Source organism: Schistocerca serialis, chromosome 2 (genome assembly GCF_023864345.2).
Source record: "Schistocerca serialis cubense isolate TAMUIC-IGC-003099 chromosome 2, iqSchSeri2.2, whole genome shotgun sequence".
In the NCBI taxonomy this organism is placed as follows: Eukaryota; Metazoa; Arthropoda; class Insecta; order Orthoptera; family Acrididae; genus Schistocerca; species Schistocerca serialis.
In genome coordinates this window covers 1,030,579,845-1,030,589,036 of record NC_064639.1, presented here as the reverse complement: position 1 = coordinate 1,030,589,036, position 9,192 = coordinate 1,030,579,845, and the positions used below count along the sequence as shown (strand labels likewise).

At 44.7% G+C, this 9,192-nt stretch overlaps 1 pseudogene; it reads left to right on the top strand.

Annotated features, from left to right (window-relative positions):
* Positions 1-290: 290 nt before the first annotated feature.
* On the top strand, positions 291-407 carry LOC126458905 (5S ribosomal RNA; annotated as a pseudogene).
* The last annotated feature ends 8,785 nt before the right edge of the window (positions 408-9,192 follow it).

Sequence of the window (9,192 nt, the reverse complement as noted above, 5' to 3'; positions counted from 1 at the left end):
TTGTTACGCGCCTGGAAGTAGGTCCTACTTATGTATTGACATCTTATCACTAAGTTACGTTAAATGAAACTTTAAGATATTCAGATGTTTTTCTTAATCACGCTTTAGCTACGTAGTTTTTATTTCAAAGATCGTGCAGTCACAACCTCTGCAGCGTTGTGCTCTGATAGTCGCGCTGTTAATGCGCAGTATGAAAATGGCTGAAGCTGCTTTCTGTTCCATAGTGAAACACGCGCGTGGAACACAGTTAAAAAGAGCCGATAAATAGATTGTTCTTAATGTTTTTCATAGGCAACGGCCTTACCGCAGTGGATACACCGGTTCCCGTGAGATCACCGAAGTTAAGCGCCGTTGGGCGTAGTTGGTACTTGGATGGGTGACCATCCAGCCACAATGCGCTGTTGCCATTTTTCTGGGTGCACTCAGCCTCGCGATGCCAATTGAGGAGCTACTCGATCGAATCGTAGCGGCTTCGGTCAAGAATACCATCATAACGACTGGGAGAGCGGTGTGCTGACTCCACGCCCCTCCTATCCGCATCCTCCTGGGAGGATGACACGGCGGTCGGATGGTCCCGGCAGGCCACTCGTGGCCTGAAGACGGAGTGCTGTAATGTTTTTCATAAATTTACAGAGACAATCGGCTTTGAAATTTTCGTAGCGTTGTATATAATGTCAGGCACACTGAACATACAGCGTAGTCAGTTGCGATAGAGTAAGTAAAGCGATTGCGGTTGTTTGTCCGTTGGTTCAAATCTCCCCAATAACAATTATTTTTCTCGTTCAATTTGAAATACCTACATCTCGTAATTATAAAACTCGTCATCATTTTTTATGAATAATGTATGTCTTTTTATCTATACTTACATATTGGATACGAAATTCCTGTTTACATTTCAAATACAAATTCTCAATTATCGTTGTTTTATCTTAAGACTGTTCATAAAAGTTGTTTAAATTAAGAAAACATAACAATTTAATTTTTAGAGCAAAAATGGAAAACCAAATCTTCTTTATTTGGATTGTGTCCATTGTTTTATACCACAGAGGTAGATAGTATCGTAGAAACATGAAAAACAATCATTTTCACAGCATCGAGCATAGCATACAAATACTGCATTTTTACGTTTGCTACCATTACAATATGAACCCAACGGAACTGATCAGGAACCAAGCTGCGGGATTTGGCCCGAGAAGTAACAAAAATGTTAAGCTGCCAGACGTACTGGAACTAACGCACGCAGCTTTTTCACACGTCACTGCCGAACGCTGGCGGAATCTAGAACGGCTCGTTATAAAAGAAGAAGAGAAAATGCTGCGTCTGGTTGGCTTCGTGGATTCTGTTGTTGATAGGTTCGTTATCAAGGTAGCAGGTGACACTTCCAGAACTGAAATGTATTTCTCGGATTCGGATAAGGAAGGAGCTAAGAGATACCAGACGACTGACTGTAATACCTTCAAACGGTTCAAATGGCTCTGAGCACTACGGGACTTAACATATGAGGTCATCAGTCCCCTAGAACTTAGAACTACTTAAACCTAACTAACCTAAGGACATCACACACATCCATGCCCGAGGCAGGATTCGAACCTGCGACCGTAGCGGTCACGCGGTTCCAAACTGAAGCGCATAGAACCGCTCGGCCACTGAGGCCGGCACAGAAATCCAATGAGGTTCCAATAAAAGTGGAAGAATACATTGTGCTTGTTTACACCTGGTTTATTCTTATGATGAACGGATTATAGCACGAAAGTCACTGAGCAAAATATAGAACACAAAACGCTTTCTGTTGTCCTGACACCATTTTTACTGGAAGTGAAGTGGGAGCACGCTGCTCATACTTAACGAGAACCACGTAAAACTCGAGAGTTTGCACTTTCCAATAGTACATTGTTCACGCACATATCTCAAATAACACAATAGTTGTGTTTTTTTTAATTGGATGATTCTTTTTGATACAAGCTGTATATTTAAACAGGTGAAGTTATATACGTATTCAGTTTAGTTACGTTTACTACCACTGTAAGTCAGAAGGCTACAAGCCACCACATTGAAGCACATCGATATAACTTTGCACGAGCCGCCAGTGCACTCGATAAACCGCGCAGTTAAACTGAAGGTACGTAGCCCTTTTAAGAGCAGCTCTTGTCAGTAGCTCTGACCGCAACACCCGAAAAGCTCGCAGCCGAGCCTGCCGAAGCGCAGCCGCGCCGCATCTTATATCGGCTAAATTGCCGCCGGCTTCCTCGACGGTGGTCGCGCTAGACGGCCCGCTTCTCCGTGGCCTTCCCATTAACTCTAACAAAGGGGCAGGCGGGGCCAAGGAGGGCACGGCCTTTTCGTGAAAAATGAAATGGGCGAAATAAAGAAATGGGGAGCTATCTCCGCGAACATCAGCCGGGCGCCGGCGCTGCCTGGGAGAAGGCGGGTCCGCAATCGGCGAGTGCGATACCGGAGCGGCGCCCTGGCCCGACTTCCGATTCTTTGCGGGAAATAAAGGCGGCCGCCGGGGTGGCCAGCCAGCAGGTATTGAGCGGGCGTGCCGCATTGTTACGCGCGTCAAAGTGCGGCCGCAGATACAATCGCCTATTGTCGCAGGTTACGACGTGGCCCCCGCCAGATAGCGACCGCGCGCCGCCGACAGCTCTGCGCTCGATATTTCTGCGCGCCGTCACGGCTTCCGATGGACGCGACACCCCTTCACTAGAATACCTACAAGAGGTGTACAAAACATAAACCTCCACGCGGCCACCGGCGTCTGCTAAGGGGTGGATGTAGTGTGTGTGTGTGTGGGGGGGGGGGGGGGGGGGGGAGGGGGGAGGGAAAGGAGATAAGAGACGTCAAATGTCCACTCCTGGAATCCGTAGCACAAATACACCGCACACTTAGCAATGCCGACTGTAACGGGAAATGTACCTTCGTCGTTGCTGTTGTAGTCTTCAGTCCGAAGCAAATATAACTGCCGCATGTGCGAGGGTCACTCCATAAGAAATGCACACTATTTTCGTAAAAATACAGTTTTCATTCTGCGTGTGTGAAAGTTTAACAGTGTGTAGATACATCCTTCCCGCTTGTTTTCAAACTAAGTTCAACCTGTTCCCGTGAGTGGTGCCGTCACAGCATGTCTTCAAGATGGCTGCTACACTTGACGTTCGTCAGAAGCAACGTGCTGTCATAGAATTCCTGTACTGTGAAAACGAGACAGTGGGAAACATCCGCAACAGGTTGAAAAAGGTGTATGGAGATGCTGCTGTCGATCGCAGTACGGTTAGTCGGTGGGCAAGCGGGTTACGTGATGAAAGCGGGCGCGGCAATGTTGAGGACTGTCCTCGCAGCGGCAGGCCTCGTACTGCACAGACTCCAGACAATGTGCAGAGAGTTAACGAATTGGTGACTGCTGACAAACGCATCACAGTGAACGAATTGTCACGCTACGTTGGGTTAGGGGAAGGAAGTGTTTGCGGAATACTGAAAGTGTTGGCGTTAAAAAAGATTCGTGCCAGGTGAGTTCCCAGGATGTTGACAGTGGCTCACAAAGAAACGAGAAAAACGGTATGTAGCGAACTTTTGGAACAGTACGAGAATGGTGGAGATGAATTTCTTGGAAGAACTGTGACAGGTGATGAAACATGGCTCCATCATTTTTCACTAGAGACGAAGAGGCAATCAGTGGAGTGGCATCATGCAAATTCACCCAAGAAAAAAAAAAATTCAAAACCACACCTTCTGCTGGAAATGTTATGGCTACGGTGTTTTTCGTTTCCGAAGGACTCTTGCTTGTGGACATCATGCCAAGTGGAACCACCATAAATTCTGATGCATATGTGACGACACTGAAGAAACTTCAAACTCGACTGAGTCGTGTTCGACCACATCGGCAAAAGCAGGATGTTTTGCTGTTGCACGACAATGCACGACCAAATGTCAGTCAAAAAACCATGGAAGCTATTACAAAACCCGGATGGACAACACTGGAACACCCGCCTTACAACAGTCGTGACCTGGCTCCATTTGACTATCATCTCTCTGCGAAACTGAAAGACACTCTTCGTAGGACAAGGTTTGAAGATGATGACTTCCTTCTACACGATGCCAAACAGTGGCTTCAACAGGCTGGTCCAGAATTTTACCGTGCAGGTATACAGGCGCTGGTTCCAAGATGCCGTAAGGCAGTTGAGAGAGATGGAAATTATGTGGAGAAATGAAAATATTGTTCCTAAAGGATGTATCTACACACTGTAAAACTTTCAGACATGTAGAATAAAAGATGGATTTTAAAAAGAATAGTGTGCATTTCTTTTGGAGTGATCCTCGTATTAATAGCGATCAAGGCGGACACTTGTATTAGCTACTGATAACTGCCACAAACTCGTATAATGATTTTATGTCATTTATAAACTTCAACCTGAGGATTACGTTGACGCAGCTGTCCAGGCTATTCAGTCTTGTCTCTTCACCTCTGCATAACTACTGCAATCTACACTGAAGGGAAAAAATCACAGTGCCAAGAAGGAGTTGTGTGATATAAACGAAAGTTGGTAGGCGTGTTTCCACATCTCAAAGATGATGTCGACTCAAGTTTCGCACCAGTCGCATAAGAGTGGCGTCAGGCTTGCTTTAAATGCACGTTATAACGGTCGTTAGCGTTAGTTACCTTTGAGATTGGACGTGGTCAGTTGGTGTTACAGTCCAGAATAGTCTGCCCCGATAGCTGAGTGGTCAGCGTGACGGACTGCCGTCCTACGGGCCCGGGTTCGATTCCCGGCTGGGTCGGAGATTTTCTCCGCTCAGGGACTGAGTGTTGTGTTGTCTGTCATCCCCATCCGGTGCGAAGGTCGCCCAATGTGCTGCCGAATGTAATATGACCTGCACCAAGGCAGCTGGACCTGCTCCGCGAGGGGCCTCCCGGCCAATGACGCCAAACGCTCATTTCCATTTCCATAGTCAAGAATGCCTTTCAGATCTCAAAGACGCCATTGTCAACACCTCACTGAGTTTGAACGAATGAAATGATAATTAAATCAAGACCCTAAGGTGTCGACAGGAGTTGATATACATCAAAGAGGACTGTTGAAAATGTGTGCCCCGACTTGAACCCGGGACCTCCCGCAGACGCTCTACCCATCTGAACCACCGAGGGCACAGAGGAGAGTGCGACTGCAGGGATTTATCCCTTGCACGCTCCCCGTGAGACCCACATTCCCAACTTAATGTCGACACACTACATTCGTAGTGCCCATGCCCATTACACTCATTACTAGCGGTAATGTGAACCTTCGCAGAACATTTCTGAAAGAGAGTCCCCGATTTTTCCTGTGACACTTCCTGGTACAACCCTTAACAAGCTGCAGAAATGGTCTTTCGAACACCGTGGAGCAACAATGCGGACGCTAATTCCCAGCAGAGAATAAACATGGCTGCTGTTTGTAGGATGTAAAACTGTCTTCAATCGCAAAAATGTGTATGATCATTATCAGATATGTCTGTCTTGCAAAACTAGTATATAAAACGAATAAAATTTGTAAGCAAGATACGCAGCATCTGAATATGTATCATATGTGTTTGTTTAAATCACAGTGTTGTTAAGTTTTATATATTTTGACGGTGCCTATCATCCTAAACTTTTTTAAAAATATTTTATATGCTACTACAGCAAGACGGACACAAGTGATGATCACGTAGGGGGAGACCGGTTTTATAAAAGAAAGATTTTTGAGAACAAAACAAGTTTCCAATTCAACATATTTTAAACAGTGTATCGCTGTGTCCTTCGTTGTGACTATGTCACATTTCATTAATGATAAAGAAGTTTAACATTTATTTAGAAGAGAAGAAGAAAAAAGTGTGGAGTTTCATTATGCATAAGACCTTTTCCAGAGGTTGAGACCTTCTCAAGCCCTTTAGGGTGCAACATAGCAACACATACAGTCACAGAGTTGTAAGTACTGCAGTCCAGTTGGCATGCCTGCACAGTGACGGGCCACAATGCGCAGACGAGAACAATCTAGGTTCATTTCTAGGCTGTTTAGAGTCAGTTTAACTGACTAATTTGAGGACTGTTTTGGAGGTTCGAACGCTGGCTTACGATACACTTTACTCAGACAAAACCAATAGTAGGTTTTAGGATTCATATCATACTACTTTATATTAAGCCACTAATATCTGAAAAAGTACAATAAATCCAATAACGTGATCAGACATAAAATCTTCTAAGCAAACGGTGTTGCAGATGGTACCAAAGTTGAAGATAAATGTTATTGACGTTTACTGTGTTTCCCCGTTATGAAGAGTATTGTAAATGGCTTTTTCTTTTTTTTTTTTTTTTTTTGATAACTAGAAGTTTTCTCATCAGTCTGAAATATTTTCTCTTTTAGATTTTTAAAGTTTAGTGCCAACCTAATATTATTAGTAAATAAATGAAAGTACATTAAGTGAGTGATTTCTACCTTTATTTAGCAGTTCGTTGGATACAATGGATTTAATTATATTTCACATCTTTAACTAACAAAAGTAGCACCCACATTTACATTAATAGCATAGAAAGAGTTACTTGAACGTGCTATGAAATGCGATTACCATTTCTGTGTCAAAGTAACCGACCTTTTAAAAAATATATTGAGTGCATAACTTTAATCCTTTGAAGTAAATAAGATTTGAGTATAGACCCGTAAATTTTATTCCTGTGGCATGGCACTGTAACATTTCCTGCTCTTGAGGCCATCATTCAAAGCATCTAACGGGTTACAACAGGCAGCTAACCTCGCATAAAATACACACATCAAAAAAAGTTTTGCATCACCACGGTTCGCGGAACTCCTGAAGACAGACGTCGACTGTGGATACTGTACCACAGACACAGTCCCTTTGACTGTTCAGAGATGTCACTAAATTCGCCCAAAGACGTAAACAACCAAGCATGAGCAGTCCCTATTAGACGGAGGGGGTCTGACAGCCAATCAGTTCCAGTCATTCCACCAGGAAGGAGTTAGACGGCTCGTGTTGTCTGTAGTTCAGCCATGCTTAGACGGTCAATACATTTGTTCGATCGCGTCCCCATACTCTGTGCCAGGAAGGGCTCTCAACAACGGAAGTGTCCAGGCCTCTCGGAGTGAACCAAAGCGTTGTTGTTCGCACATGGAGGAGATACAGAGAGACAGGAACTGTCGATGACATGCCTCGCTCAGCCCGCCCAAGGGTTACTACTGCAGTGGATGCCCGCTACCTGCGGATTATGGCTCGGATGACTCCTGATAGCAACGCCACCAGTTGAATAATGCTATTCGTGCAGCCACAGGATTCGTGTTACAATCCAAACTGTCGTAATAGGCTGCATGATGCGCAACTTCACTCCCGACGTCCGTGACGAGACCCACCTTTGCAACCATGACACCATGCAGAGCGGTACAGATGGGCCACACAACATGCCGAATGGACCGCTCAGGATTGACATCGCATTCTCTTCACCGATTAGTGTCGCATATGCCTTCAATCAGACAATCGTCGGAGACGTGTTTGGAGGCAACCCGGTCAGGATGAACGCATTAGACACACTGTCCAGCGAATGCATCAAGGTGAAGGTTCCCTGCTGTTTTGGGGTGGCATTATATGGTGCCGACGTACGCCGCTGGTGATCAGGGAAGGTGCCGTAATGGCTGTACGATAAGTGAATGCTATCCTCCGACCGATAGTGCAACCATGTCGGCAGCATTTTAGCGAGGCATTAGTCCTCAAGGACGACAATTCGCTCTCCCATCATGCACATCTTGTGAATGACTTCCTTCAGGATAACGACATCGCTCGACTAGAGGGGCCAGCATGTTCTCCTGACATGAACCCTATCGAACACGCCTGGGATAGACTGAAAAGGGCTGTTTATGGACGACGTGATCCACCAACCACTCTGTGGGATGTACGCCGAATCGCGGTTGAGGAGTGGGACAATCTGGACCAACGGTGCCTTGATGAACTTGTGGATAGTATACCACGACGAATACGGGCATGCATTAATGCAAGAGGACGTGCTACTGGGCATTAGAGGTTCCGGTGTGTACAGCAATCTGGACCACCACTTCTGAAGATCTCGCTGTATGGTGGTACAACATGTAATGTGTGGTTTTCATGAGCAATAAAAAAGGCGGAAATGTTGCTAATGTTGATCTCCATTCCAATTTTCTGTACAGGTTTCGGAACTCTCGGAACCGAGGTGATGCAAAAGTTTCTTTGATGTGTGTGTGTCGAGAGTACGGTTGGTGTCGTTCTGCAACAAAACAGATGTCGGATTTATGTTGTACGCCAAGAGCATTGGGTGAACACAATAGTGTATAACTTGTAAGGTAGTTATCAACTTAATTAGTGTGAAAATGTAGTCCGAAACATAAATGAGGTATCTGCGTAGGAACAAGGAAAATTATGCGAGCGGAAACAATATAAATGATAATAATGCTTCTGTAGAGTCTGACAATACCAGTGTAGACAAGTTTGATGACGAGCCCAGGGATGAAATCTCTGACATCACCGTTACAAGTGAGTCTCTTGATAATTCACACTGGTTAAGCCCTTGCACTGCTTCAGCCAGTACAACACCTGTTGAATCGTACAGTAAGCAGAGTAGCACAGGAAAATAGAAAGAAAAATATCACATTAGAGTTCTTAATAATCTATTTGCTAGAAGTAAATAAGAGACTAGAAGCTATTAATAGAATTAACGAAAACATTAACAAAAGTATCAGTCAGGCCACCTGTAAGCTAGAAGCAACTAATGCAAGAAACGGCTCTGCTAACGGAATACATTTTCAAAGTCATCAAATGAGTTGTACAAAAATGTCTGTTTTAGGATCTTGCCCCCTCTTCGATAAATTTCTACAGATTCCGATGCCCTCAGTAAGCTGTACGGCTCATCTGCGTATCTAATACAGTCTGACTCCTCAGAGAATTAGATACATAAATACTGCTGCCCATTAAAACAACAACGCTGTGAAGGCAGCAACAGTGTGAAATTGGCAGGAAGTGTACTAAATGCATGGATATGCAAAAGATTAGCATTGCAGTACAACTGCACAACGGTACATTACCGGGCAGTTTTCTCATCCATAAATCGCATTTTAATGTTGGTTGTTTCGCGTCATGTCTTGCATAGGCAGGAGAAACTTCTATCAACATGTGTCGGTCTCCAGTTTATCGTTCCGCGATATT